The 22,542-nt window shown below is 46.0% G+C and overlaps 1 non-coding gene and 1 pseudogene across 1 annotated transcript; one reads left to right on the top strand and one right to left on the bottom strand.

Moving 5' to 3' along the window:
- Positions 1–4,924: 4,924 nt before the first annotated feature.
- Positions 4,925–5,011, top strand: TRNAS-UGA (transfer RNA serine (anticodon UGA)). Its single transcript has one exon. It is a non-coding gene; the product is annotated as a tRNA-Ser (tRNA).
- Positions 5,012–5,419: 408 nt separating this feature from the next.
- LOC140221565 (uncharacterized) lies at positions 5,420–8,671 on the bottom strand (annotated as a pseudogene).
- Between the last annotated feature and the right edge of the window lie 13,871 nt (positions 8,672–22,542).

The following is a 22,542-nucleotide window of genomic DNA, read 5'->3' as shown; positions in this document are numbered from 1 at the left end:
CGAGCAGTGGTAGATGCTCTTTATAGTTGTTCAATATGGCTCTTCAAGCTGAATGCGAGGAATGGAAGCAGTAGCACAACTGACTCATTCTTAGCTTCATTGCAATATTAGGCTTAGCTTTAGTAGAATCAAAGTAAGCGGGGCTTCGCTCTATCCCATCTCTTTGGGGGGTAGGTGGTAGGTTCCACGTCATCGCGGCAGCTCTCAGGGCGGGCATTGCTTGGTTCCAGAAAGGGCTTTTAGCTCGTTCTTCGCATTTTTCTTCCATCAAATCACTTATTTCTGATTCATTCTAGCATTATCATCTACCAGTTCATATTGGCTCATTCAAGAAGAGGGTCTCAAGGTAATTAGAGACTGTTGAAAGCCAAAAACCATGCGTTCAAAGTGGAAAAGAAAGAAGACTGCCGTTGCAAGAGCCATTGATTCAACACTCCGGCCGGGAGAAGGGAACCAGAAATGGGAGACAGACCGAACTTCTTGCTTCGAGTCCTGCCGCCCGCTGCTCCCGGTTTTCCTCATTTTCTCTCTCTTGCTGAAAGAAAACCTTAAAACTTTGTCCGACAGGGATCCATTATAATTAGATATAGTAAGTAGTTGGTTGGTCCGAGAAAGCCCTGACTGAATGATGAGCCTTTACCAGCTAAGGGGAAATAGGTGTGCTGGCTGCACTTTGTAATGAGAATCAAGATTTTGTTTGGTCTTTTTGTATCAAAATCCCTCGGAGGTTACTAGGCAGATCTCAAGGTAGAAGTCTCCTATTTCCTTTCCTATTCGTCCTTCCCCCGTTTTGATGAGGCGGATTTGTCTTAAATATATTTGGAGTATAGCAGGAGTAGATTCGATTGAATCAAAATCTTTGAACCTTAAGTCTCTTCTATAGGTTGGAAGGCGGATCATTTCCAAGAGGTTGCTAGTTGACCCCGATCGATCTCTTTCGACGCGGATAAGAAAAAAGGAGAATAAAAAATGTCTAAAGAAAAGAAGAAGAATAAAACAGTCGGTCGTCACTACCAATGCTTTCATCTGGAGGAAGTCAGGCTGTGATCGAGTGGCTTTCCCTTTCTACTTCAAGGAGATTCTGGGTGCAAAAAAAAGAAAGCGGACGGAAGAGGGATAGAACCCCTTTTAGAGACCAAGGCTACCAAGAAAACTTTCTCATCGTTCTCTGTCTTGTTCAACTGATTTGGCGTCCTATCCGATGGATGAATGAGGAGCCTTGGATGGAATAGAATGAGGAGAATGCTTGGGACAAAAAGGAGAGGAAGACTACTATGATGCATGGAAAGGAATGCATGGAATGAAAGGAGCCAGGACAGACGTAGAACTCTGGAAATGGGCGGGCGACTTCTCACGCGATCTATAATGCTATGTTGATAGATAGAAGATTTCTGAATAGGCAGAAGAGAAGGGCAGAAGTTCAAAATGGAGCTACGTATGCTCCAGGGCAGACTGTAATCAAGGAAATTCCATTTCTAGGCACGTTTTGACCTAAATGTGATCCGGAACCTTAGTAGCAGTAAAAATAGAAGTTTTGAATTATCAAACCCGTGCTCAGAACTCAACTTCTGACTCTAGCCTTCCAACCTGGCATGGTACCCGCATCCTGCCCTCGCCCAAGCGGTCAGTGAACTCCGGAGCGGGAAGGTAACTCTAGCAGTTGGTCTTAAGGGAGGGGGGCGTCTATCAAGGATCTAATACATTTTCCCAAGAAATATGAAAAGCAAAGAAAAGGAATCCGTACAATGGGAAGCACCCAGAATAAGGAATCATGGTGAACATCCCGATAATAGGGGGCATGTCAAAAGAGGCACGATGGCAAGCAAGACTAACTTCCTACCTTTGATTGAAGATCCACCTCTCCCCACACTCTTGGTGACTCCAAGAAAGAGAGAAAACTCCTCTATCCCGGGCTCCACAACAAGACAAGGTCTTCAATGGGCGAAAGCCCGATCCAAGATGCCCCGCTGCAAGAAGAAGCTCTTTGATCACCATCTATCGCAAATAGAATATAGTGAAAAGATGATAAAAAATGCCAGTTTGCTTATTGAAGAGCCCTGAATAAGCAAAGGTTCCCAGGACTGCAAATCCTTGTTTGTGTGGTTAGAGCAAAGGACTCGAAATCCTTCAGTGGTTCGAATCCACTGCCTGAATGAATAAGCGGCGGGAGAAGAGAGCAGTAGCCACGGGTGATTGACCGACAAAGCCGCCAATTGAACTTCATTGATTCAGTCAGCCAGGTGCATCAAAGGCTTCGAAATCTCTCTCCTCGGAACAGCGGAACAGCTTATTCTAATATAGCTGGGAAATCAATGCTTAAACCAGAAATAGGCGAACCTAGCGCTAGAGAAATGCGTATATAGAGGTACGAGCTCTACTCTAGAAGTACGAATAATACGAGACTTGCGTTGCGAGCGAATACCGGGATAGCGAAAGCACATGCTTTTTTTTTCTAATTTTATAGAATCCCCTTTTCCTACGCCAATACTTGTTTAAAGAAATTCTCAAGGGAAGTAGGGCTTCAAGGAAGTAGACAACCACTTATCGGGGAGGCACTCTTGTGGCTAGGCCTTTCAAGTAGGTTGGTTCTCAAATAGGAAGGCAAGCTAGTAGGATTAGGAAACTTGGTATGGTATATTTTTATTAGGGAAGTCGGGAAGTAGCCTAAAGGATAGGGTCGGAAAGCTTATTAATATTACTGGGTGGGCAATCCAGCTAGTACTAGGTGGGAGGGGCGAAGCGGACATAAATTACAAATATTTGCTAAAAGAAGATAAAGAGTAGTACACACCCACACTTCCTTAAAGCAAATCGGATGATTTGAATTGTAGTAATCATGCCCATAGACTGGAGAATATTTAGAGAGTCCAACTTTCACTACTACTTCCCCTTCAACGGCTACCCCGATTGCGGCTCATATGTCTAGTTTCGGTTATGGTTCCTACTTCCGGGTTGTATCCAACGGCTCCTCTAACAAAGCCTTTGCTTTGGTTGAATCGTATTGAGTTCCGGGTAGTAGAGTCCTCGGCTTCGATTCTTTCCAACAACGGTACGGTTGACTTTCGAACAACGGCCACGGTGTTGGTTCCTACTCGATTGATCGGCTTCCTTTAGCTTTGTTACGGCATGTGTAGAACCATTCGTAGTAGCGTACGTTCCCTACGTTAATTGATAGCGCTAGGTGATCATCGACAGCTTGGGCTAGGCCACGGCTCGACACATCCTCCGATAGTCCCTTTTCTCGGCTTAAAACCAATACGAATTGCTCCTATGATTCCCAGCGCTAGACCAGGGCAAGGGATCTATTTGTAATGTCATCCCCACAGGATGAAATAGAATAATGCTATCCTACGGCACGGCTGTGGACTCACCAAAACAACAATACCAACTTTCCAACTTTTGATCAAGGGAACCTCCTTTCTAAATGGCGGGAACGGTACCAATGGAAATATTCTTTTTGTTATTCAATAGCTTTCATCAAATGAAATCCTCTATCGCAGCATCCTGACTCGGTTTCGGAAAGTCGGAAAACAGGTACGGTTCCCTACTCGGGGTAAACTTGGGAATGGGAAGCCTTTCCAGCACCAGCTTAGGCCAATACGACGTAGTAAATACGATTCCCAGCGCTTTTATCCAATGATGCTATCCCCACGAATGAAAGAAATAAATCAATTAAATAGTTGTAGGCTCCTCTTTCGGATTCAATAGTAGTAGACGGCTGTAGTTCCGAGATATCCTTCCCTGCCTTTTCAATTAATAGCTCGGATTCGTATCCTCGGGCGAGGGAAATATGCTTAAACCAAGCTTCCCCCTTTGTTCGGGTACTCCTTTCAGGTGAGAGGCAGGCGCGAGGCTAGGCAAAAAAGAGCTTTCTATGACCTCCAAGACGGAGCGAGACGGATAGGCAGAGCTAGAGCTCTTAAAGTCTACCCGGGCTAGCTTCTTCATTCTTCGATCAGGGGCGGGCTTCTTCCCTTATATACGATGACATAGATAGAGCCTCCTTCTTTGATCCATTCATTGATAAAGTAGTCTTCGGGGGCAGTTTACCTTTTGAATCGACAGTAGAGTAGGTTTGATCTTGCTTTCTCAATCTTTCTCTGATCCTAGCCGTGTAGTAGATCCGGCTTTATTCGGCTAAAAAGAAGTGTGTGTGGCCGTCGTATCTGCTCGCCCCCTTCTTCATTCATCCATTTAGGTCAGAATGGATCCAGGGAACCTGGCTCGGGAACAGCCCTGAAAAAACACAGTAAGAGAGTCCAATCTCTTAAATATAGCATTTTATCTCCTAACCTAAGTAGTAGTAGTAGAAGGCTTAGTATCTGACTTGATCCAATAGAGTCAGAACACACAGTAGATCCAGATTCCACACCTTGCTGTGGACTGGGGAGAGAGCAGCTCTGCGAAGCTGGGCGTTCTGTGTGATTATGGAGGAACTGTAGTACTCGCCCCAAAATGCAAGCCGGGATAGATACTTAAAGAAAGGGGGAGCGGTGGGCCTTCAAAAAGGAGCGAGGGAGTGATGGGCAACCTTAGTCTATATGTTGCTCGTGAGCCGCCAAGTACCAGTCTCGCAACAGTACTGGCGTTAAAGGATCGGTCCTTCACTTGCGGATCGTTCGCGAGTCGAACTCGCTCTCTTGCCACGCCTTTGACTCACGAACTCGAGTCGGACTCATTCACTGCTGACTGAGGATCGTTCGTTCTTCACTCTCTTGCTATTACCCGCAGGGAGCGCAGCAACCGACGGTGCATATTATCATATAGAAAGAAGCGAAGCGTAGCGATTCGTACTACCGGAAAAGTGCCGCTAACCGCTAGGCAATAGAGTCCGCTTACGGGGTGGGGCGCAAGTAAGCGTAGCGAATCACATAGAGTTGCCCCTACCTGCCAGCGCGCAGATAGATAGGGCGGGCGAGCGCAGGGATGGATGTCTGAGCGGTTGAAAGAGTCGGTCTTGAAAACCGAAGTATTGATAGGAATACCGGGGGTTCGAATCCCTCTCCATCCGCGAGGGCATAAGTTCTCTCTTGCCTTATCTATAGATAAGAACGAATCTCCTCGACTCGACGGATATGATGGATGGAATGGGTAGAAGGTTTAGGTTATTGTGTGTTGATTTAGTTAGGACTTTGTCTCCCTTTCGTTATCTTCCGCCCCGGGTGGATGACCTGTGGGAGCTAAGTCGAAGATCTCGGTGTCGCCGTGAGTGGTTGATAAACAGCGATTGCTGTTTGATTTAAGGAGTCCTAACCCTGTGAAGCTTAACAGACAAAGAAAACGATAGAGACTTCCGGGTATAGGGTGACGACCTTAATGAATCAAGTATTCAGGTGGCAGAGTTATTAGCTACATAAGCGCTCAAATTCCTGAATACTTATTGCCCTGGCTTCTATGATCAACCCCTGGCACATTTAGGTTTTGATCTGAGGCTATCCTGGTCTGCAGGACCCAACACAAGTATTCATCCTTTCCAATCTGAAAAAGGTGTTGCCGAAAGCTTACCCTCTTCCACACGGATGCTACAGCCGCTATCACTTTTGCAGGAGGGGAATTACAGAGTTCGCCTCTCGACATCTTGTTTGGTAAACGGAAACCCAGGCGCCCTAGTGTTGCCTAACCGTTCGGCCGGAGATGTCGGATGCGAGATCTTTAGCTACTTGTATCAATTTGCCACATTTCAATAGATACAATGCGCTGGCAGCTGAGGCTTGACAGGATGGGAGTGAATTAAGGTCGAGGGAGCAGGAAAGAGTTTGTTATTCGCTATTGGCTTAGTACGGCCTATACATAATAGGGCCATGACGGTTTTGGCAAGGCCTTGAACTTCATATATCCCTTTTTTTACTCAATCCAGAATACCAATAAAGTCAGATTGAATCATTTTATCGACCTTTCCTTTGGATTTATTATCATAGGTAGTGTTCGAGATCGCCTCTGTGCGGTGAACGCTCGAATGTAGATCAGTTTTGTCCTCGCGTGGTTGAAGGAGATGCTGCTGCTGGATGGAATGCTTCCGGGGCGCCATGATCCTTCTATCTGGAATAATCGAGGGCACTGACTGACTGCATCAATCATCGCTCAGTGAGCTATTAATTGCCGCCAATAGCGCTTCGCTTGCATGCAAGGCGGCTAATAAAAGCGCCAGGTAGACGCGCGGAGATGCATTTTGAGTACTGGTGGTACTGGACAAGCTCTAGGGGAATAATCTCTTTCTTATTTCTTTCTTATTTCTTTCCCATGACGACTAGGAACGGGCAAATCAAGAATTTCACTTCGAATTCCGGACCTCAACATCCTGCTGCTCATGGTGTTTCACGATCAGTATTGGAAATGAACGGAGAAGTGGTGGAACGTGCGGAACCACATATTGGATCACTCCAGTGCGGCACGAAGCCGCTGACGCTGAGTAGGCTCCTATGCCGCTAGCACGGTGGAGGTTCCGTAGCGCGTCATGAGCACCGGGCAAAGGGACGGTTGAGCAACTCAAGCGAACCGCTCTACCTGACTTTGGATAAAGATAGAAGGGAGAAGGTTGTGAAGGTGGCCTCGTTATCCACACATCTGGTCGGAGGACCGACCTGGGTTTTCACGAGCGTAGGCGGGTCCTGGAGTGCCCGTCAAGGGCGCTAGCGCATACCCCGGGGTGATCATCACCACCTGCACCTCACATCTCGGCACAGTGGAACGTGTAACCCGCCTGCTGTCCAAGTCAACCACTTAATTTCCTGTAATTCATAGCACCTAACAGAACGTAGCAGCAAGGGACAACCCACCCATACAGACAGCCTGCGGGGAGGATGGCACTACTGGCAAAGACCGTCTGGCGAAAACGCCGCTGGCGCGAAGCGTGGTGGGCCTGCGCCGGGGGAGCATAGGGAGGAAAGGGAGCCCGGACGGTGGAAGAGCCAGGGGAAGCCGGGTCATTTGACGGAAATGGAAGGTCCGAGCAGCTCATTCATTCTTGGAAAAAGAGGGGGGGAGCGAGCCAATGTATCAATGAATAGATACAGTCAACGGTAGACAGACAGCGCTGCCTACACGCGAATTAGCTTCCGAACAAGCAAGGGATTGAGCAACTAGCGCGAAAGCCGTTGCGCTAACGCGCATCCGTTTTCTTGCTGGTCGAGCAGTCTCAATTTCACTACAGGATTTGCGAATGAATGCTGGGCTGGGCCACCTCAAATGGCGTGAGCCGCATGCGGGGAGACCCGCACGTACGGTTTTCAGGGGGATCCGGCCGGCCGGCGCCCACCCGACTAGAGGGACTGAGAAATTAATCGAGTACAAAACTTATCTTCAAGCTTTACCTTATTTTGATCGTTCAGAGGGCGATCGCGGAGTCACTGAATGAAGTCCTCCCTCCCTTTCTTTCGGGGGTGCTGACCCGCAGCGAGGCAGATATGACTAAGTGACATATTGAATATGGCGACGACTACAGCATGTCGTAGAAGGAGATAAGAGGTGGAGCCAACGACCCACTAAGACTCACGTATCTACAACTACATTCCCGAGCGGCAGTCAAACGGAGGCGTGAATGCAAGATGCCAGCGGAATGATCGACCGGACAGAGGCTAGGGCTGCTTTCTTCCCACCGCGTCCTTCCTTGTGTGTCGGAGATATAAAGCGAGTGCACCGGAAAAGAAGGGGAACTGAGTCGATCTATTCCATGGCGAAGCATCCGAAGCATAACTGCACACTCACACGATCTTTGCCGAGAGATAGGAGCATTCGGTGGAACCGGTGAACTACACTTGCTTCTTGATAGATGTGTGGGACAGAGGGCTCGTGGTACCTGCTGCCCACCCTTCCTCCGCTTTGATAACCGTGTGAACGGAGAGTGGGCAGAGCAAAAGGGAAGGAGGTCCTCATACGGAGTCGCACACTTGAGCAGTGCGGGAGACTGGAGAATGGGTCGAGTAAACTCCCTTAGGGCCGATTAAATCACAGACGAGGTTCTTGATTTTTTCTTTTTTATTTGAGAAAAAAATAAAGGCAGAGGTAAATACTTCGAAGAGGCGGCTCGGTAGGGATGGAATGGTCAATCGTCAAGTCAAGGATGACTTCTTTGTTGGCGAAACGATGGGGGAGAGAAAGCACGCCAGTGATTCTCTGAGCCGGTCTTCATTTCCAACGCCTCGGGAAACAGGTCGAGATAGATGACAGCACCTTTTTATCCTCTTCCTTACCGGGAAGGCGCACTTCTCTTCTTCTTCTGGCCTTCACCTCCTGCCCGGCCCGGAAATAGAACCCAGCCCCCTTTCTGATCCATTCATTTCTGCAAGCAGGCGGGATCCAGAGCTAAGCCCCCCTCCTATTCGAAGCCGGGTGTGGCCTCGCCCTTTTGCTCTTCCTTCGGTTTGGCTCCACGAAGGCGCCGCCTAGACTAGGAGCCCCACTCATATTCAAAAGGCGCCCAGCTTTCAAGACGATGATAATAAGTAGTTAGGCTGCCATTTTTCCAATATCATGGAATAGCATGGCCCGGGGCTAAGGTAACTCCAGTGGGAGAGCCGTGTTATGGGTGACCTTATTGCACGGTTCAGAGAGCACTTGTGTATGTGATGCAAGTGAACGTGTACGAAAAAGCTGTCGTAAAGTTTCGTTGTTCGTTCCGTCGTTGACCCTATCTATGTTTCTACGATGGCCCAAGAACACGCTCATTCTTCAGCCGTAGAGAGACTTTTGAATTGTGAGGTACCATTACGAGCTCAATATATACGAGTGTTATTCTGTGAAATAACTCGAATTTCAAATCATTCACTTGCTTCAACTACTCATGCTATGGATGTGGGAGCATCAACTCCGTTCCTTTGGGCTTTTGAGGAGCGGGAGAAATTGTTGGAATTCTATGAAAGAGTCCCGGGAGCCAGGATGCATGCCAGTTTCATACGACCTGGTGGAGTGGCACAAGATCTGCCTCTTGGCTTATGTCGAGATATTGATTCCTCCACACAACAATTTGCTTCTCGTATCGACGAATTAGAAGAGATGTCAACCGGCAACCGTATCTGGAAACAACGATTAGTGGATATTGGTACTGTCACTGCACAGCAAGCAAAGGATTGGGGATTCAGTGGTGTAATGTTAAGAGGTCGTGCGACATGAAGACATTGATAGCAATATGGGGGAAGTTCCCATCAGGCAACAACGGTTCTGCCCGACCCTACAAAAGCATGCATATGTTGTCAGTGAAGATTTTGTGTGAAGCCTTGGAGACGACGTACCCGGGGCTAGGGTGAGCTGAGGGGGGACAGCGTAAGTGAGCGAATGTGTGTAAGCCCAGTCAAAGATTCCTATTCTAGGCGGGGCGGGCCATCAACCTTCGAATGGTGTTGGTCCTACGGACCGTGAACGGATTCGCCTCTGGCCTCTGGGCACGTCGGAACCGCATGAGTTCACCGGGGTGGAGCACGGTCCGCCAAAATCGGCATAGGTTAGGTGCTATTGATGGAACATGGTAAGCCCATCTTTCTCCATATGAAAGTGCTGCGGGCACATAGAGATGTGGGTAGAGGAAGTCTCAAAAAGCGAAGGCCGAGCTGTAGGTCACGTGACCTGCACCGAAAAGGTGGCTGACTGGGCTTTCTCCTGGATCAAAGCAGATCAGCTCGCCAAATTCGTTGATCGAATCGGGCGCCCCGGAACGTCGAATGAAAATACGTGGTCTTTCTACAACCCTATTTATATGATAGGCCCGGCCCCTTTCCCCCTATCCCTCCCTTATGTTTAGGAGCGGGATCTGCCCAAGAACGACCTGTGGTGGTACGGAAGGTACGGACTCCGCAAGCGTCCCGCACCCTCTGAGAAAGAAACTCCTCAACCATCACAAGATAAAGAAGTATGACGCTCTGTGTCTGACTCTATTGGTCATAGTTCCTTGCTGTTGCGGCCGGTGCTCGTTTGCTGAACCACCAGATCATAAGGAAAGATGCCTCTCGGGGCATCTGAGAATGATTCGAGCCGTATGAAGGGAAACTCCCACGTACAGTTTGTTTTGGGGGGGAAGGAGCCCGACAGGGTCCCCCACTGACTTGGCCCGGGCCTAAGTGAAAGTGAAAAAGTGAAGTGGTGGGCCTACCCATCCCAACCTGGGGTATGCTGGGATTCGCGAAGAGCAGCACCTTACGATGTTCATGACCAATCGGATCTTGACGTACCAGTAGGTACCAGAGGAGATCGCTATGATCGTTACTGTATTCGTATCGAAGAGATGCGACAAAGTGTTCGGATCATTGTGCAATGTCCTAATCAAATGCCTAGTGGCATGATCAAAGCCGATGATCGTAAGCTATGTCCTCCATCACGATCTCGAATGAAACTATCCATGGAATCGTGCGCCGTGTGAAACGTAGATCATCGCCGTTCTTAACCGAGACTCAGGTTAAGCTCCGTCTCGGAACCGTCGTGGGGTTAGGAGTAAAGCATCCCGAGGTTGGCGCATCTCGTTGGGCGTGGAGAAGCATTGGGAACCCCAATATCTTTCTTCGGAGCAGTTTCTTTTCCCGTCCCCTCGCCCCGGCATAGCGCTTCGCTTCCGGTTCTTCGGAAGAATCAACTGACTTCTCCCTTCTTCATTGATCCGGGGGAAAGGGAACCGTCTACCAGTTGGGAAGCTAGACATCAAGGTTGTGGCTTGATGAGGATAACTAAGCTGACACGCCGGAGTTGGCTGCTGGCACAACAGGGTGGTGCCTTACCGCACCGCAGGCGCACGCGCGGTAGCGTTCGTGGTGGTGCTTCAGGATTCCAATGTACTGCGTCCAAGATCAGAACGAGCTTGCCGGCGGACCACTGCCGTCCCATTCTTTAGTGAGCTGGAGCGCAGCCATCTTATCCACGGAAAACGCGTCAAGCTATCGCTTCGGGTCGAAGCACTAAAAGAAAAGGACCGGGAAACGCGGCGGCATAGGAACCACGGGAACCCAGGAGGGAGAAAGACGATGTACGGGATACGGGATCCTCGTAGTAGGCTGGACCAAAATCCAGCCGAGAGAGGGCAGCCTTTAGAAGCAACAGGTTGGGAAACCAAGAGAAGGCTTCGCCTTTTCTTATCTTCTTCCCGGCACAAAAAGAGGGATTAGCATTATTGACCCCATGAGAAAGCACTAACACCTTCCTCGTTGGGGCTCCGCGCACTGGGAAAAGGCTTCCGCGACAGGAAACCGGCTACTAGTTAGGAAGTGAACATAAGGTATCAAGAGGTCCCTCACAGTCAGGTGCGATGCAATTGCCCCCTATTAGTCAAGTACCCCTCTTCCTATTTTGTTTAGGGGTTAAAATGGCTTGATGAACCCTTCCGTTCACACGCACCGGCCCCATTCACTTGCAACTCGTAGAGGCTGTAAGTAAACAGTGCCCCACTAAATTCAAAGTGACGGTGGGGTTGAAAGACGAGAGTGCCTACCTCCGAGCCGAGAGTGCCCGCCCTTTCTGTCAAGTAGGCTACTTTTTCCGGAACGCAGTCCGGAATAAGCGTTCCTGTGTATATAGATATCTTCGATGCTGTCATTTCGAAATGTCCGCTTCCTCTTTCACCTCCCAAAAAGCAAAGTTGGCTTGACGAGCGCAGATGAGGAAGCGGGAGCAATAAAACCAAGAATCTCTTTCTTTTCCAAATACTTTATTAAATTAAGATTAAGTTAAGGGGCAAAGAGAAGCGCTTTCGCTACTGAGAAAGCGAATGGTCAGCGCGAGGGTTCGACGACTTAGCCGAGCGTTAGCGAAGCGTCATTCTCATAGCGAGGCGCTTCGAGTTAGCGAAGCGCTGTAGTAGCGTCGGAGACTATGTGCTATAATGCTGAACTAAGGACGTTCCGCCTTATCTATAGAAGCAGTCAACTGAGTTCTGAACGAATGGGATCCTTGGTGGGTAATGGCTCAATCAATCTATAGATGGAAAGCCTTATGATGGGAAACTACCACGTTAGGTTTGGAGAGAGATGGGACCTGTTATAGTTTAGGGGGAGCAGATGCAAGCTTTTTCTTTCCATAGCCGGCCAAATGACTACCGGATCATCGGTCTACTCTACCTCAATTCACCATTTCGAACTTTATACAGAAGGTTTTTCCGTACCAGCTCCTTCTACCTATACCGCAGTTGAAGCACCTAAAGGTGAATTTGGTGTCTTTCTTGTCAGTAATGGGAGTAATCGTCCCTACCGTTGTAAAATAAGAGCACCTGGCTTTGCCCATTCACAAGGACTCGATTCTATGTCCAAACATCACATGCCAGCAGATGTAGTCACCATCATAGGTACTCAAGATATTGTGTTTGGAGAGGTAGATAGATAGGACGTAGTCTTGCTCGATCAGGACCCTTGCTTTATTGCGAGCCAAAACAGCTGCACCAAGAAAAATGGCTCTTTCGGCACCCTCAAGAATAGCTTGTGCGTTGGCCCAAAGAAGCCCTGGGTAAAGCTCGATTAGTACAAAAAAAAAGGACCCTCCCCGGGGCGGAGGAAACGGCAACCCTACTGCATTGGAACATCGTCTCCTCACCATCTCCCTCCCCATCGTCTCCTTCTTCACTTCCCCGGAACTGCACATCAGGATTCTTCAATCCTTCTATCTGGCCTCCGTACCCGTAGTGGAGTACCTTGCTACTTTCAATATTCAAGTCATTTTCATTGTTTGTTTTTAGTTTTGTTGTGGAGAAAGAGGGCTACTTAGGAAGCAAGGTAACTCTATCACCTTCCGTCCGTCTTTTCTTGAACATTTGACTTCGCGAATCCTAGCTTTTATAAGGCTCATGCTTCGGTCCCGCTACCGCTCTACCACTGTGCTAGACTCCCATCCATACCGCCTGGTCTTAATTTTGAAGATTTGATTTCCAATCAACGAGTAAGTAGCTCCATTTGGGCTAGGTCAGAGCAGGCTGAAACATATATGTCTAGTTCTTTTTCCTAAAGATAACCTATTACACAATGACGGATCTTCTCGAACCAGACTGACTCATCACTCATCTATCCAAAGCTTGAAATAGCGCCGCTTACCTGTCTCAGCTAGCATAGGACCAAGCAATCCCCATACCCAGACCCCTCTTCTCCTTTATATTTCATTAGTCTGTAAGTGCATTATTTGTGCCCGAGAGAACTACTGGTAACTACTTGAACTATGAAGCCGGCGTATGGTCTGAATCAACGAGAGTGTGATACTTAAAAGAAAATAATAATTATAGGGAGGCAGCTATATCTTTAATCTATACTAGGTCTTTTAGATGAATAAGTTACTTTACTCCTCGAAGAACATTACTTCTCTGGATGCTAAATAAAGAGATTGAAATAACCTTACTAAGCTTTAAGTAAGCACTCTTACCCGCGCCGGATTCGTATGGAAGATCGTATAAAAGAAGTATAACGTTGCTGTAGGAATTCTCAAAATAAAGACGAATTTGGATCCTTTGAGTCTTACTGTATATCCCCCGATTTAGAACTTCCTATCAAAAGATATGACTAAATAGTTGAAAAAAAAAAGCTTATTGAATCTTCCTAAAATGCTCAATCCAAAAGGACTATTTCGTTGTTTGTGCCAAAAAAACTCTTTAAAGCTAGTGAAATCGGCTCATAAGCGCCCGGTGAAGTGGCCAAGAAAGGCATGCATGGCTCTTCCTATTCTTCACAGGCGGTGGGATATCTCGTAACCCAGCTACCTTGGCAACTAGCTCTATTCGCTTTCCTCGGGTGATCGAGTTCAGTTCAATAATTCTAAAGAAGCTGTCAAGTTATGGCTAAATCCTCATCTCCATTCTCTGGTCCACATGCAAACGTTTAAGAGTAGCGAAAGCGGGGCAGCTAGTAGAATTCGTAGACCAAGCACTTCCCCGTTGGAGCGAGCAAGATTCCTTTGGACTTACTTTGGTTTTGCATATATTTTCATATAGAAACATAGCGTAGCGATTCCGTTGCGTCTTAGACATTTCACGCGGGGCGGGGAATCGAGTCTATTCAGGAAGAATTGCAGCAATTCTTCAATCCTAACGAAGTCATTCCGGAGGAATCCAATGAACAACAACGATTACTTAGGATCAGCTTGCGAATTTGCAGCACCGTAGTAGAATTAAGGGCAAAGAAAGGAAAGTCTCATTGGCCCTCGTCGACGCTCCAGTGTATGCGTTACGAGGCAACTAGCATTTTGTTTTGTCATGGAAGAAAGAATGTTCTAGTTTTTCGTTGCTTTTCGTCGGCAAAACCGACGCCAACCTATAAAAAAGTCTCCCTTTCTCTTTTGGGAGCTGAGCTGAAAAAGATGTAGTTCTGTTCTAATGGGATTGAGATTGGAACGTGTCGTAAATGCGGGTGATCCCGGACTATTTGTGCCCCATCCAGGCCATTCTGGGGCTCCTACGAGGTCCATCACTGATATTGGCCAGGAAATGGCAGCTTTTTTCGCGGAGGCTAATCTAGATACTGTAGCGCAGAGCCCATACATAGGGCTTATTCGCGCTATAGATCATTTGGAAGAAGTATCCCCAGCCAATGGAGGTCAAGGAGGCGAGCAAGCAGCGGGGAGCACAGGGGAAGCCGGCCCAGCCAATCCAGTTGATGCCCCTCAGGTTGCTATTCATCATGACGCTCCTCGCCCTTTCGAAACCCCTCAGGCTATGGATCATTTTGCGGGTAGCCCGCTGGATCCATTTGCCATTCACCCACTGGATATAATTCCTCTCGCTCTCGCTCTCGGTTTGGTCATACTTATTTCTTTTTTTTTCCTTCGGGAAGTATGGAAAAACTGGTATGAGAGTGCGAGAAAAAAAGCAGTGGAGTAGTGTGAAGTATAAATCCCCGAGCTGATGTTATAAAGGATCCCTGTTTATAAAACAATATGTGCGCTCATTCTGGATTGAGTTTTAGTGTGTTTGATACCTTTCCCCCCAGGTTATGAGGGAGTGGGGGATGGCTTACAGATGCAAAAGTAAAGGTAACTAGGGTTAGGGGAGGGAAGATACCGAAGAATCTAAAGGTGACTAGGGAAGATATCCAAGAATGGTGTTGATTATAGAATAGAAAGAGAAGCGTGTTAAGCTAAATCAAGGAGCTGAATTATCTCTGTCTCGGTGCTAGATCTATCTGCTAGATTGGGTTATAGCACTATCCTACATCCTGCTAGGGGGAGAGTCTGGAAGGAGGTTGGACTGAAGCCCATCCGATGTAGGCCAGCCTCAACAAGGAATCAGGTTTTTAAGAGAAATGTTGTTTTCTTGAGGAAGAGCGTCTTGTTCGGGGATGACAGGCTTTCTCCGACAAGAAAGATGAGAGGAACCGTGGAGTTGGGAAAAGCGGCGCACTAGAATGGATAGCACAGGTCGGAGGTGAAGCTTATAGACCAACCCCTTCTTTCTTTGAGCTGAGCACTTGACTTCGGCAGTGGTCATTGCCTACCGGTAAACTCCCATACTTCCTTCTTTTGTTCGAGGGAGGCCATACATCTTCCTTCATTGGTTGGATCCAGGTCAGAAAGTTCTAGGAAGGTTGTGTGCGCAAACAAGTCAGAATTAATAAGAAGGGGTGCGAGCAGTACACTACCCATTTGGGTATTGGCAAATCACAGTCATACTTCTTAGAGTGGGGTGGAGCACCAGCACCTTAAGCTGCACCAGTATCTTAGTAAGATAGACACCGATTAAGAAACCGAGAAGTCTAGATTATGGAGACTCTCTAAGTTTTTCTAAGATTTCCTGTGTCTGTACTACTTCACTTTAGACCCGGCATATTGTATGTATCCTTCGCCCTTATTTTCAATTCTGAGAATCCGCCTTCACCCTTCGGAGAAAACATGGTGGCCAGAGAGAAGGTATGTAGATTAATAGAGTTGCTCTTACTTTTAGAATATATCATGGATCAAAACTTGGTTCTCATGGATGAAGTGTTTGAGTAGACAAAAGAAGAAGCTGCTACACGAAGTGAAAACCGGTGCTAAGAGCTGGAGATTATTATCTATGAGAGAGAACTGCTTGGCCCACGATGAGAGAGAACTGGTAGAGAAGTGCTAAAAGTAAGTGTAAGTTAACAAGCATGAACCTCCTCGTTGAGCAGCCGCCTGAGCTTTCTCTTTGTTTAGAATTGAAAGAGAAGTTTTTGATAGTGGGGTGCGTGGTGTATTAAAAGTGGATATAGACCCCGGACAAGAAAGCCTTTTCTTAAGCACAAATGCGGTACTATTTTGAGCAAGCAATCTCTTCTACAATAGGCGGTCTGATCAATCCAAAATATTGAGGCAGGATTTGGATTTAGAGAATCAAAAAGCAATCAACCATCCCCAAACAAAGTGCTGCTGGAGGGAAATGCTAAAGTCCCATTCCGAATTCCATTAAGGTTGTATTCCTACTAAGAAACTCTGGGCTATACTCTACATCCCATCCCAGCTCGTAAGTAATCCTATTTCTGTATTAGCCTTTGAACAGCATGGGCCATGAAAGGACCGGAGAAGGAATGCAGTAGGATGATTCTATCTTTCCTATGTATGGGGCACACGATTCTCTTTCCATACACTAGTCAAAATCCATAATAGGGCGAGGGTACCTAAATATCCATCCAGAGCGAGTTGCGATTCTTTTACTTACTACTTTTTGAAAGATTACACCTTCGACTATCTCTAAGCACGCATGTCCCACTATCTATATGTGAGAACAGGCTGTAAGCACGCATGCCCCTCCTATCTATGAAAGAGAACAGGAATTCCCTACACCAACATATCTAGCGAGGGTCCTTCCAATCTACGAAAAGAGGGCACTACGAAAGCTAATTAGTCAAACCAGCACCAAAATAGCGAGTGAGTAACAAGCACTATTTCGACCATACTCTCTTGTCCTTAGATTCCTGTCATTAAGCACTACATACTATAGCAGTCAACTCACTATTTGCACTCCTTGCATTCCATGAGCTTTTCTTTCAATAGTAAGCAGGAAATGCGAATAAGAGAAGGGTAGAAGAAGCGATTCCTACTAGTACTAACGATTCAAACCTAGCCCCTTAGACTGTTCCTACCACCTCCCCTCTTTTCAGTCGGAGTACCACGACCACGTGACTGGGCTTTCCCCCACGACCAGCACCTACCACCGTCGAGCTACCCGTCCCGCGACCAGTACCACCGAAGCCACGACCAGAAACACCTACTCCATTACCTCCTCCACTAACCCCTTCACAAAATACCAAAATAGGAGCAACTTATTAAATAGGGCTATCTATACAGTAGGTCAAATAGGATCAAGTTTTGCCAATTCCGAATTCAAGTACGAAAACTAAGAAGTTGGCACTTTTAACACAAGGAAAAGGGAGCCCACATATAAAATCGAAAGCGAGTTGGTGCTTGGGAAAGATACTGGTACCTTTAGACTAGGGTCAATAATTCATTAACATTTCGAGATTTTCCTGGCTTAAGGCTTTCACACCGCAGTATTGTCTTATGCTTTAGCCAAGTATAGCTCTAAAATCTGTCTGATTTGCCAATGAATCATGATTTCCCTTGCTTTTCAGATAGCCTTGACATGAATGAAATGTGCACTTGACCGTTATCCCTTGCTTTGATTACACTCTCTCTATTCTTATCTCTTGTCGGGCCCCAATCCTTCTTCTTTCTTCTTTGAATTCCGATCGTCATCCAACATACCAGTAACATGTGATGATGCACCCGAATCTACTGCTCTGTGAAGAGTTGGAAGGACAGTAATCGGTTTCTCACTCAACCTATTCTTGGGACATTGGGCAAATTGAATAAGCGAAGAAGGCAAAGATACTTGTATTCCATTGAATCTCTTCCATTTCATCCTTAACTTTATTTCAAAAGAAGAAGCAGTTACCAGATCCGGGCAGAGCAAACCAAACTAGATGAGAAGGCGGAATGTAGCTAAAACATATGGGTTTCTCTAGAGAAAAACCTGCATGTACCTATACCAAACGCTAGAATGCCGATATGGTTGAAGTAGCAAATAGCCAATGTATCAAATAGTCAATGTTGCTCCATAATAAGCCGAAATAGTCCCTGTACCTTTTACAAGGGTAACACCTGCTTGACCTTCCATCTCTTCTCTACAGGCATTCACTGAACAATAGCAAAAGTTCCCACCTAAGTTCGGTATCCCGGCCAAGTGCAGAGTAGAGAGAATCGGGTGCTTCCAGTGATTAGTTATCAGAAAGCCCTGTTTTCCCGAGCCTCCTAATAAAGAAAGGTTCGAATCGGCAGTCTGCTTCTGCCTAAGTATTTGTTTTCATTTCTTTGATTGAACATTCCAAGCTTCCTTTCTATTATACCTAATGCCCATAGCTAGTTTTATTTTATATTTGTCTATTCTTTTTGAAAAAGCTTTATCCGCCCCGTGCGAGAGAGTTGAACAAATAGCATAGCCTCTGGGATGTTGGCCCTAGTGAAGGGGAGCTCTTCGCAGCTGTCAGTGGAAAGATGGAAATTGGTTCTAAAAGAGCCGAGCTAGGGATAAGAGATACGGTTGGTTGGCTGAATGGAAGGAATGCTATTCTAATGGGAACCGGGAAAAGAATGGTTCCCAATACAGGGCCCGAAGAAGAGAGACGAAAGGAAGTAGTGAAAGAAGAAATAAAGTACGCGGATAAAAGTGAAAAATCACATAGCTACTAAGTCAAAACGTCCAATGAGAATGGAGATCAAGAAGGACATGAAATCCATTAGCAGCTCTATCAGTTATTTCATTATTGGCATTCCTTAACCAATAGAAAAAGAAAGAGATCACAAGCGTTATCAGTCTCCAGACGCATCTATCTATAAAAAGGAGTAGGGCACCTGATATGAGATACATACTGGAGTCAAGGATTGAGACCACTAGTGATAAGGCAAAGAAATGAGCAGTCCCAAAGGAATGAACCGGAATATCCACCTTTAAAAGGAATTAACTGAAGCAGCAAATGCGCCTGTTCAGGCAAATGCTGAAAACAGAGCTAGCACCGATGTTCATCAGCTCCTTTCTTTGGCAGAGAAGGGAGAATGCTTTTCACAAGAACTGTATTACCATATTTTCCTATTTCACTTTTTTGGGCTTTTCTGACAGCTTCAAGTTCTCCACCCAATTCCTGATACATATTGGTATTACTGGTACTGCAGTACTTGAATTAATTTTCTATAAATATGAAAACCAGAACACACAGATGATGCCTAGGGATGAAGGAGACTCGAGATCTTGGCTTTCACCTGGGTACCGTGTAGAGGAGCCTGACGCCAAGGCACGTGGAGGATAAGAAGAAAGAATATGAGGAGCGTAGCCGAGAATCTGAAAGTAAGCCCGCGGCCTTTCGAAAGCCTAGAGTGACAGGAAGAACAGAACCCAATAGCGAGAAGTAGGTACGTACCTCAAGTCAATTCAGTTAAGTAAGGTAGGAAAGACTAGCTAGGATTGAAAATAGTTAAGCAGTCAAAAAAGAGGTTTTACTTAATGAACTAGCCTATCTGCCAACCTACGAGTCAAGTACGGGATCAGATCTCATAGTTTCATAACTGAATAGGAAGTCGACTTTTCTTTACCACTCTCATCAGCACTGAAGGGTATTGTTCAGAAGAAGAAGAGAAATCGAACAACTGTTACTACTGTACCCTATTTGTTATTCTTCAACTACAACTACCGCACCCGAAACTGTAACTCCTACTTTGCGTTTAGTTTCTGTCCTTGCAGCTCCTTCATCTTCAACTGAAACTGTCCCGCCCCTGAGCCTTTTTCTGGGACTGTGCCTTCCTACCCTATACAGTTGGTCAATAAGCTACCTCCCCTCCTCGATGACGACAGTTACCCGCGGAACTAATAGGAAGAGCTGCTAGAGATAGAGGAATACAAAATGGTTATGCCAATTGTTAGCCATAGTGAAAGTAGGAGAACGAAGCCTTATATTCTCAGCTCAATCCCTTGCTTATTTAAATCCTATGCTTGTTTGAACGCGCTGCTCAATATCCCTTGCTTCTTTGTCGGCGATTTTGCTTGGCTTGGGGGATTAAAATACATACACGGCTAGTAGAGTTTATGAATGCCCCTAATGAATATGTGAAGGAAATGAAATCACTTTTATGCTCTAAGGTCAAGAAGTTTCTTAGCATTTATGCTATGGGGCGGAGCGTTGCAGTTATAATTGAATCTAATTACTAGTTGCTAGTGCCTAGTTGTACCGATTCCTTCAGTTCAACTGTGATCAGTTTATCCGGTGGGAACAGAATTCATAGTTGGACAGCGAAGATAGAATTCATAGTTTGTTGTGAACACGCTTTCGATATCATATAGAATGTTTTTTTTTAGCGCCCGGTGCCCTTTCGCTCAAAGAAGCGTGATTCAATGCTGCGCTATTTCCGACAAGAAGGAAAAGATGATCCCACCTCCTGCTTCTGTGACGTCTTAACCTCTTTCTTAGGGAAGTAATGAAGATGGCATCGAATAAGCTCTTTGATCTTGATGCAAGTTTGCAAGTGAAGAAGAATGCTTGAGATTCCAAGTAAGGGCATTCTCTCCATTATGGAGCTAGGCTAGATAGGAAAAACCTCAGTTTAGATTTACATAATAAGGGTTTTGAGATTGACTTAGTCTATTCAGTGAATAGGCGGATCGAACTCAAAGCAAGGTGTAAAGCGGTAAGGCATTACGCTGTGGTCAATCTTCAGATATAGAGTAGGTACCGAACCGGAGTCAGAGTGAACAGCGGTATTTCATTCAGTCAGCTTGGCTTTTCTATAGTTGGCCTTTTTGTCTACCTTCTTGAGTCAATGTCACATTGGTCCATTCCGGTCTTCAGTAAGTCAGTGTTCACCAAGCAAGCTGGAGCACCTTTCACTCTCGGACATAAAGGCTTTTATCCAATTCATTCACAGGAAGGGTAGAAGAAGCGATCTGCGCATTTCTTTATTTCACAACGGACGTTAGATAAATCATTTCTTAGGTATGCTACATTCTTAGAATAAAGAGTAGGTTATTACAATATGTCTAGTTGTTGAACAGGGCCCTTTCTTAAAAAAGAAATAGTTAGATTATATTATGCCCATGCTTTATTAACAACACAAGTGAAGATAAATAGTAGTAAGTAAGCTTTCTACCACTAGTAGTACTATGGTTGCTTTCTACCACTAGTCGTTGAATCTTCCTATTCCACTTACAGTACCTCTCGGTGTCCAATGGTTAGGACCAGATGTAAGCTTGTATCAACAAGTTTTGTATAAGATTATGAGATGTAGTTGAAACAAAGCTTTGCTCCTCTCATAGTTTTGTTGTTTCCTATTGTTTTGCTTCCTTCAATTACCCAACAACTGGTATCAGAGCACACTAACACTAGGAACCTTCACGGTAAGGGATTATTAGACCACTATGAACATTTGTAATTGGTTCATTCTACTTCAGGCATGGTTCACTCTAGTTAGTGGAAGAGTGTACAACATAGGGATTGGTATCAGTCACACATTTAGGAATCAAAGTCAAAAGGTATACTTCTGTGCATCTTACTATACCCGCTTTTGTAAGCCAAGCCAACAAGGGAAGAGAAGCTTCTGGTTCCACTTGAGGTATTTAAAAAGTGGCTGTCTCCGCAAGTGTAACATAGTCAAGAGAGGCAGGCTCGACTTTCCATTTAGTTCTACTCCTTCCCATCTTTGATGAAGCTTGCGAGTTCTTCTTTCTAGATCGATTGAGATAGGACCTTTTGGCACAGTACAATATCGATGTAAGGTACATGACCAATCAAGACTGCTTTTGGGAAGTGAGACCAGGCGAGGCTACCAATGAGATCCCACTCACTGGCTTTGGTTAGTTATAGTCAATCCATCCCGCCTTCCTAAGGTCACTAAGGCGGAGCACGGAAAAGAAAATGGGGCACCCATGTTTTACCAGTCCCGGATCTCAGGGCCGTTTTGCCAACCGCCGACATGAACGAAATCGAATTTCATTGCGGGAAATTTTGATTTAATGAGGGAGGAAAAGGCGAGGCGGAGGGTGGAGAGTCGTACAATGCATTGGTGGGATGAAGGTGCTAGCTTGGCTGAGATAGGAAGTTTCGATGTGTATGTAGATTTGGTTCTAGTGCCCCCCACCCTTTTCGAGATCTGTCAGGATTAGCAAGATGTTATAGTGTAAACTATAGAGAAATGGAATGAATGAAATGTATCTAAGAAGAAAGGAAGCCATGCTCCATCCTGTTTATAAAAAGAACATCACCTCCCGGTTAGATACCGCTCCGTTAGGTACTAATGCTTCTACCTATCACCCTCCGGGTGAGTTTGAGAGCTGTGTTTTTTCCAACGTTAATAGCATTCCGCGAGAAAAGAGAAAAGTCATCTACTGATGTTGTCAGCGGAGTCCCTCGTCCATCCATGTATGAATAGCGGTATCCCCCATTTTGGACAGTGATGAGGTAGTCGACGCAATTTGCATGTGTATTTGCGTTCGGCTTTGCTACTTTCCTTCTAGACTATAAAAGAATGTCCGCGGAAGGGAATAGTCTACGTGGCCCGGGGTAGTCTTTCAATTCCTTTATCGGGTGGGAGATTAAGGAAAGTCAAGCCAATAGCTGCTGCTTTAGTCACACTAGCTACATCAGTTGATCATGGATT

This window comes from Setaria viridis, unplaced genomic scaffold, assembly GCF_005286985.2.
Source record: "Setaria viridis unplaced genomic scaffold, Setaria_viridis_v4.0 scaffold_310, whole genome shotgun sequence".
Classification (NCBI taxonomy): Eukaryota; Viridiplantae; Streptophyta; class Magnoliopsida; order Poales; family Poaceae; genus Setaria; species Setaria viridis.
The sequence above is the reverse complement of the archived record's forward strand: the minus strand, read 5'-3'. Positions and strand labels throughout refer to the sequence as shown.